Consider the following 8783-nt stretch of genomic DNA (forward strand, 5'->3'; position numbering starts at 1 on the left):
AATTAAAGCCTCCTTTTAATAGAGAACCAGACCAAAGCATTAACACATGGTGAATACATGAACTCCTCAAACTACGGTCATCACCGAGAAGTATCTCGATTATTGTCACTTCGGGGTTGTCGGATCATAACACATAATAGGTGACTATAGACTTGCAAGATAGGATCAAGAACACACATATATTCATGAAAACATAATAGGTTCAGATCTGAAATCATGGCACTCGGGCCCTAGTGACAAGCATTAAGCATAGCAAAGTCATAGCAACATCAATCTCAGAACATAGTGGATACTAGGGATCAAAACCTAACAAAACTAACTTGATTACATGGTAAATCTCATCCAACCCATCACCGTCCCGCAAGCCTACGATGGAACTACTCACGCACGGCGGTGAGCATCATGAAATTGGTGATGGAGGATGGTTGATGACGACGACGGCGACGAATCCCCCTCTCCGGAGCCCCGAACGGACTCCAGATCAACCCTCCCGAGAGAGATTAGGGCTTGGCGGCAGCTCCGTCTCGTGAAACACGATGAAACTTTCTCCTTGATTTTTTTCTCCCCGAGATGGTATATATGGAGTTGGAGTTGAGGTCGGAGCTGTCTCGTGGACAGCCCGTGGCCCCCCTGGCCTTGATTCTTTCGCCAAAAAATCTTATTTATTCTGAAAAGTGCCTCCGTGGATTTCCAGGACATTCCGAGAACTTTTCTTTTCTACACATAAAACAACATCATGGTAGTTCTGCTGAAAACAGCGTCGGTCCGGGTTAGTTTCATTCAAATCATGCAAGTTAGAGTCCAAAACAAGGGCAAAAGTGTTTGGAAAAGTAGATACGTTGGAGACGTATCACTAGGTCACGTTGTAAATCATACGTGTATCCCACGACTGTCGTCTCCCTGCCTCTTCGGCGAGGGGGTGCGGGTTGGTATTTGGCTTGATATGCCGATTTGTCCCATCCACGTGGTGGTCGGTCTGGTTGATCTTCCTGATTGTATTTTGACGGTATTGGTTCAAGGACTTCATCATTGAATTGAGGCAGCAGCTTGCGCCTAGGGTAACTTTTGACAGGTCACTCTTGACAGTATTCCTCAGCAGCCAGGACCTTGGTCCACCTTTCATTCAGCGTGTCTTTCTCTTCTTTGAGTTGCTGTTGCTTCTTCTTCAGGCTCCGGGCTGTAGCAATGTGTTGTCTCTTAAAGCGTTCTTGGTCGAGGGGTTCTTCTAGGACAATGAAGTCTTCGTCACCAAGGCTAACCACCTCTTCAGATTCTGGCATGTAGTTGTTGTCCTTCGCATCTTTGTCGTCAGCATGTACGGGGCTATATTCACCCTCTTCCCTTTCATTCTATTCAGGATCTTCGGCATAGTCCGGAGTTTCATTATCTCTGGTGTCGGTATTGCTATCATTTGCCTGACGCGATCTTGAACTGCGCCACTGACATCGGTGCTTTGGTGGTTTATCGACAGGTTTGTCCTCATTTGGGCTCGGGTTATCCTCGTCATTCTTCAAAGTCTCCACCATGTACACGTCATAGGTTGAGGTGGCCATCCAATGCCCCGTGACGGGTGGGACTTGGCTTGGTTCGGCGTCGGCATCGTCGTCCATGCCGTTGATGTCTTCAGACGCATAGTCCAACATGTCGGTTAAGTCTTTGACTGTGGCTATTAAGTGGGTGGTGGGTGGGAAGTAAAATTCCCCTCTCTTAGCCCCCTTTCTAAGCTGGGTACAGTTTGGAGATACGGCCTCCGTGATGGCGAGAGACTACATCAAACCCAGTGCTTCGTCTAAGAGCGGAAGTGGGATCGGAAACTATGAAACTACTGGGCTGAGTTCAGCATGGGACGCCTGATCGGACACGTTGAGTGTAGACCCCAACAGTTCGAGATGATTGCCCAGAGTCAAGTCTAAGATTGCATCTGGGTCTTCGGTCGAGAGTTCCACAAGGGGAAGAAGTTCGGCGGGGCTCACGCTCCCATCTTCGAATGATGAGGCCTGCCCCGGAGCTAAGGCCGGGGTTGGTACGGGTGTTGACCCCTGAATAGGATCTAGTAGGGGATCCGAAGAGTCTTCTTGGTGGGGACATGAAGCAGCGGCAGAGGCCACAAACCCGTCAAAGACTAGGTCTCCTCGGATGTAAGTGACATAGTTCAGGTTTCCAAACCTGATCTGGTGGCCGGGGCGTAACTATCGATCTGCTCGAGGCGGCTGATCGATTTGGCACGAAGCACAAAGCCGTCGAACACAAAAAGCTGTCCAGGAAGAAAGGTCTCCCTGGATGTAGCATCATTGTTGACGAAGAGGTGAGCCATCGATCCTTTTGACGATGATACAGCGGAGCTCTCAATGAAAGCACCAATGTCAGTGTCAAAATCGGCAGATCTCGGGTAGGGGGCCCAAGTTGTGTGTCTGAGGATCAAAGGTAACTATGGATAAGGGACACAGTGTTTACCTAGGTTCGGGCCCTCTTAATGGAGGTAAAACCCTACTCCTGCTAGATTATATTTGAGGGTATAGGGGTTACAAGAGTTGATCTACCTCGAGATCGATTGGGCTAACCCTAGATAGCTAGCCTAGCAATGTTGATCCTGCCTCCGATCTAACCCTCCGGTTTATATTGACACCATAGGGGCTTAGTGTTGTACAAAGTCGGTTTTACAGAAAGGAACAATATATCCGGACACCTATACTTGCCATCCACCTATGTGAGAGTCCCCACCGGACACGAGAGATAACCTTATGTCTTGTATCTTGATGGCCCATCAGTCCGGCCCACATAAATAGACCGGACACCCAAGGACCCCCTAGTCCAAGACTCCCACAATGGGACCAGACGTTGTTCCATGCCGATGAGCGTGCACACGTCAAGGCCTGCGACACGCGGGTCATGTCTGTCTTGCAGGTGGAGGGCGTGCGTGACCCAACGTCGAGGGCTGGCTCTCCTATGAGGGGTACCCCGTGCTACTTCTTGAGCTTGAGTTGGTTTTTCCCTTGAAGAGGAAAGGGTGATGTAGCAAAGTAGAGATAAGTATTTCCCTCAGTTTGAGAACCAAGGTATCAATCTAGTAAGAGACAACGCACAAATCACCGAATACCTACACAAACAATCAAACAACTTGCACCTAACGCGATAAAGGGGTTGTCAATCCCTTCACAGTTACTTGCAAAAGTGAGATCTAATAGAGATAGATAAACGATAAAGTAAATATTTTTGATATTTTTGGTTTATAGATTGGAAAGTAAAAGATTGCAAAATAGTAGATCGAGAACTTATATGATGGAAAATAGACCTGGTGGCCACAGGTTTCACTAGAGACTTCTCTCAAGATAGCAAATAATACGGTGGGTGAACAAATTACTACCGAGCAATTGATAGAAAAGCGCAAAGTTATGATAATATCTAAGGCAATGATCATGAATATAGGCATCATGTCAGTATCAAGTAGACTGAAACGATTCTACATCTACTACTATTACTCCACACTTCGACTGCTATCCAGCATGCATCTAAAGTATTAAGTTCATAAAGAACAGAGTAACGCATTAAGTAAGATGACATGATGTAGAGGAATTAACCCAAGCAATATGATAAAAAACATCTTTTTATCCTTGATGGCAACAATAGAATCGTGTCTTGCTGCCCCTACTATCACTGGGAAAGGACACTGCAAGATTGAACCCAAAGCTAATCACTTCTCCCATTGCAAGAAAAACCAATCTAGTTGGCCAAACCAAACCAATAGTTCGAAGAGAATTACAAAGATATCAAATCATGCATATAAGAATTCAGAGAAGATTCAAATAATATTCATAGATAAGCTGACCATAAACCCAAAATTCATCGGATCTCGGCAAACACATCGCAAAAAGGTATTACATCAAATAGATCTCCAAGAACATCGAGGAGCACATGGTATTGAGAATCAAAGAGAGAGAAGAAGCCATCTAGCTACTAGCTATGGACCCGTAGGTCTGTGGTAAACTACTCACGCTTCATCGGAAGGGCAATAGAGTTATCTAGAAGCCCTCCATGATCGAATCCCCCTCCGGCAGGGCGCCGGAAAAGGTCCCTAGATGGGATCCAATGGGTATAGAAGGTTGCAGGGGCCTAAAAGTTTTTTCGTGGATGCCTCTAGTGGTTTGGGGATATATGGAAATATGGGCGAAATAATTAGGTCTGGAGGGTCACGGGGGGGGGGGCACAAGGGTGGGGGGGGCGCGCCCTACCCCCCTGCGCACACCCTCCGTCCTTGTGGCCACCTCGTGGCTCTTCCGACTTCGTCTCCAAGTCTCCTGGTTGTTTTCTGGTCCAAGAAAACCATCGCGAAGGTTTCATTCCGTTTGAACTCCATTTGGTATTCCTTTTCTACGAAACTCAAAAACAATGAAAAAAACAGGAACTCACACTGGGCTCTAGGTTAATAGGTTAGTCAAAAAAATACTATAAAATAGCATATTAATGCATATAAAACATCCAAAACAGATAATATAATAGCATGGAACAATAAAAAATTATAGATACGTTGGATACGTATCAAGTGTCCTCAAGCTTATTTACTGCTCGTCCTCGAGTAGATAAATGATAAAAATAGAATTTTTGATGTGGAATGCTACCTAACGTATTTATCCATGTTATTTTCTTTATTGTGGCATGAATGTTCAGATCTATAAGATTCAAAACAAAAGTTTAATATCTATATCTATACTAGTACTAAAAGAGCAAACATGAATTTACCTAGAGTCACATGAAAAACTATACACAGGATATTCAGAACCCTACGATCAAATCCACTTAAACACATCCTACTATTCGTATTACGCCAATGAACTGTCACTCAGATCAACGGATCAGATCAAATGTTCTGCCGAGCAGACGCATGCTGTGGTCTGCCAATACCAGGTCCGCGTCCCCTTGATCTCGCGAATCACACCAGCAGAAGCCCCAATTTGCGGATCTATTCCACCCGAGGTTGATGAGCTGGTTATGCCCGAGAATTCCTCCGTTCCAAATCCAGTGCTTTCCATCTTCCCATAAGAATTGCCCTGCCTCCTCCATGCAAGCTCAATGCCATCATAATACCATGCCGCCCCCACGTGAGCTCAGCGCCGCCGCATTCCTGTATCGCGCCCACGCCTGTCAGAGGCCGCCGTGATGCGAGATCCGCGCTCCCACCATCACGCGTGCCCCGTGCCCTACATCCCCAGGCTAACTCCTATAATGGATCCCGGGGGGTCCTATCCTCTGGCGCCAAAGGGGACGGCGGCCTGAAGAACGACAAGTCTCAGAGGAGGATGAGCGGCGGGTGTAGTTGGTGCTCAACCGGGAGAGCGCGCACCTATGACTTCAGAGGAAGAAGCAGCGCTCACCGCCACCCTTCACTGCGTCCACCGCCTTCCCCTAGTGGCGCGAGGCGCCTCACCGGCCGGATCCGCTCGATTTGGACACACCGCTACCACATCCCTCGAGGTAACTGGAGTACTAGATTGTGTGTAAACTGCCTCCATGGCTCCACCACGCCCCAGTCTCACGGCGTCAGCTGCGTGAACGCGACCACTATCGATCCATCCAGTTGCAGATGCGCCAGCCTTAACACCATCTCCTTCCACATGCTGGCGTGCTACTCGCGTGGACGCTCGTCACGATCTGGATGTCGCGCCGCCTCAGCAGCCTGACGCCACCCATGAATCAGGTAGTTGCTCTTTTCCCCCTTTATATTCCATACAAGACGTTGCGTTTGCTTTATGTATAAGTACTGTACAAGCTAGCATGTTCAGGTTTGATCTCAGCGTATCTTATGTATCATAGGCCTAATTACTTGGCCGTGAAAGTCGACAACAATCATGGAATTAGTGTATTCTCCTTGATGATGTGCTATGACACAACAATGTTACACAGTGAATTGGTACTTTTTTGTAGCAACTGGGTAGTGGACCAATTGAACTGATTTGAGAGGATTGTGCTTTGATTTTCCGACCTCTTGCAGCTTGACGACGAGGTGTGTGCCCCTCCCGGGTTACTTGCCAATGCAATTAACCATGTCGGATTCAGTATAATTTTTAATCCATTTGTAGGAAGAGATGGATCTGCCTCTGTTGCTGGGAGATGGACAATGACTTTTGGTGCTATTTCCTAAATAAGATATACACATGTCTTCACACCGCCATCTCTGTTGCGCCCATAACGCAAGCTCCGGTGGCGCCGCGATGTTGGTCCGCGAAGAGGACACAAACACTATAGCTCTGAACTCCATGGCAGACATTGCTCTCATTCTGTTGCTATTGTTGTGGAGCGCCGAGGGCGCATGTCCCATGGCCGCTGGTTCTCCCAGTCAGGGGACGCAAAATCTGCCACTGTCGTTTCTCTCTGTGCGCTGGTATGTTTTGTGTGTGATTTGGAGTTTGGCAACTAGCATGATGCGAGAAAAAACATCAGTGGATACCTCCCATCAATTGTTGAAAGTTGGTTTGTTACTTTAGACTGACGACTGAATCCACAGGTAATGTTTGCAGTAATAAAATAACAACCTTCATTGCATGACAAGTTCTACCTGAATCTCATGGTTTGTCTTCACACAATGTTCTCTTAGTTGGTTTGCAGCATGCAGCAAGGTGAGCAACAAATCATCATCGTGAGATTTCTTTTCTAAGTGCTGAAGAAAGCTACTAAGCAAGTTCATGTATGTATAGTAGTTCTAGTTGCTGCTTTTAGAGAAGCTCCAGTTGTAGGTAAGCTACATTGCCAATCTCATCTTACTAAAGTTTTTATTCAACTTCTACATTTTGGACTGTACATTTCCATTACTATCTCTTCTGCCTTATTTTAGCGAATGTAATTAGTTGCGATGGCGTTCCACAACTCTTTATGTTTTTAGTCTTTTTATTTACTAGCATTTTGTTCCGCTTCGATACTCAAAGAACCACATATGCACTTTGAGACTATTATGCTCAGAATTAGCCAATACCTTAAGACATACTAAAAACATTTTTTTAGCTAGGATAGTTATGAAAAAAGAGACTGTTAATCAGTACTGATATGCATAACATCAATGCTAGAATCTTATTTTTCATTCTATATAATATGAACAACATGATTTTTTTGCAGGTCATAAATTGCTTGGAAAAATGCAACATCGATGCTATCATCCTGACGAGACTATGACCGGTGATGCAGATTATTTTGTATGCTGATGGTGCCATGGCGGCTGCATGCCGGAGGGCTGCATACTCGACTTCTACATCGCCGTCTTCAACAAGGATAAGATCTCCCTCGCTAGTCACGACGAGGTCCGCGCCAGCACTCCCATTCCCATTCTTTCTCCCTCCCTAGGAATTGGGGTTTCTATTGCTTTTTTTTGTTTGGTGTGTACCTCTGCAGTATATGGTGGCGGGCGAGCGGAACTTCTTTCCACTGCTCCTGGAGGCGTCAAGCCCTCTCTAGTGATCGGATGGGAGTGCCAGGTTCAGTCCCATCTTGGCTTTAGTATGTCTCTCTACTTCTATTCTACTGAATATTGTTCTTGGAGCTTCAAAGGCAATTGCTTTACTGGTGAACATGTGTAGGAGGATTTGTGGTTTAGCATTATTAGACCTCTGTAAATGCATGTCTAGGAGGTTTCTTGGAGCTGCAGTGTATTATGTAAGTCCATCAAAGCTATTTGCTTTATTGGTGAACATGTATAGGAGGATTCATTGTTAGACCTCTGTACATACATGTTTGCACTGTCCTATAAAAAGACTCTCCTTTGGTGGTGAGCATAAAAAGGAAGAAAGTTACTACTCACAATAAAATTTAATTGGGTAAACTGTAGAAGCTAACTTTGTTAGAGAAAGGTTCATAACCCACCCTTTCTTTCTTGCAGGATTGAGAAGATTGTGACTTTGAAACCTTTTAGATGTACAGAAAGAAACCAGATTGTGTTTGTACATAATGATGGTGAGAAGATCAAATATATGGTATGGGAAGTGGTTTCACTGATTGTACTTGTACAACAAAAGAGCAGATTGTGTTTCCTTTTAGAAGATAACTTTTGTCGGCAATTGTGTTGCTTGCAAGCAGAATATTTATTGTATTGTGTTGCTTGCAAAAGAATTTAATATTGTATACGGTGCTACATGTCATAATATTTTTAGTTTCTGTTAGTTCTGTTTATTTGCATCTTGTGCTTTTAGTCCATGGACACATGCAACATATGGAACCACAAACTAGGTGTAATCCGATGTTCCCTTGGTAGAACCTGCTTTGAGAAAATAGTACCAAGTGTTCCAAGCTTTGCACTATCTTTTGGTGATTATTTTGTTGTTCTGTAAATAAAGGGAAACTGCACCACACTCATCATGCAATTTGATACAGCTGTGATATATTTTGCACGTTTGAAACCATTATATTGTATGAATACCTCTGAAGGTCATTAGGTAGAGTTGGAGTCGATTGTGTTGTACATCTCTGGCCGACTTGTAGTTTGACTAATGAACTGTTGTATTAACGTGTTTTTGTTAATTGTGTATGGTTGTTCTATTGAGAAGACCACTATGTGCATGTTTGATATGAATATAATTATGTTTTAACTATATGGCTCAAAACTTTTTTTCTATGATTATACGTGTGTTGCATGTGCACGCTTACTAGTTGACATAAAAACAATAATACTTCAAGCATACCAACAAGGCAATTGTGTCTTCTTAAAATAACATGGCCAAAGAAAGCTTATCCCTACAAAATCATATAGTATGGCTATGCTCCATCTTCATCACACAAAATATTCAAATCATGCACAACCCCGG

The 8783-nt window shown here is 44.7% G+C and overlaps 1 long non-coding RNA gene across 11 annotated transcripts; it reads left to right on the forward strand.

The window, feature by feature from the left end:
* Positions 1–4821: 4821 nt before the first annotated feature.
* LOC119277459 lies at positions 4822–8349 on the forward strand. 11 transcript variants are annotated; one of them, XR_005137122.1, is made up of 6 exons: positions 4822–5692; positions 5920–5998; positions 6075–6728; positions 7105–7286; positions 7378–7482; positions 7862–8349. It is a non-coding gene; the product is annotated as an uncharacterized LOC119277459 (long non-coding RNA). The 11 variants fall into 11 exon arrangements; XR_005137121.1 differs by having other exon boundaries at positions 7378–7460; XR_005137115.1 differs by having other exon boundaries at positions 7105–7638.
* Positions 8350–8783: the final 434 nt, after the last annotated feature.

This window comes from Triticum dicoccoides, chromosome 3B (genome assembly GCF_002162155.2).
Source record: "Triticum dicoccoides isolate Atlit2015 ecotype Zavitan chromosome 3B, WEW_v2.0, whole genome shotgun sequence".
NCBI classification, from domain to species: Eukaryota; Viridiplantae; Streptophyta; class Magnoliopsida; order Poales; family Poaceae; genus Triticum; species Triticum dicoccoides.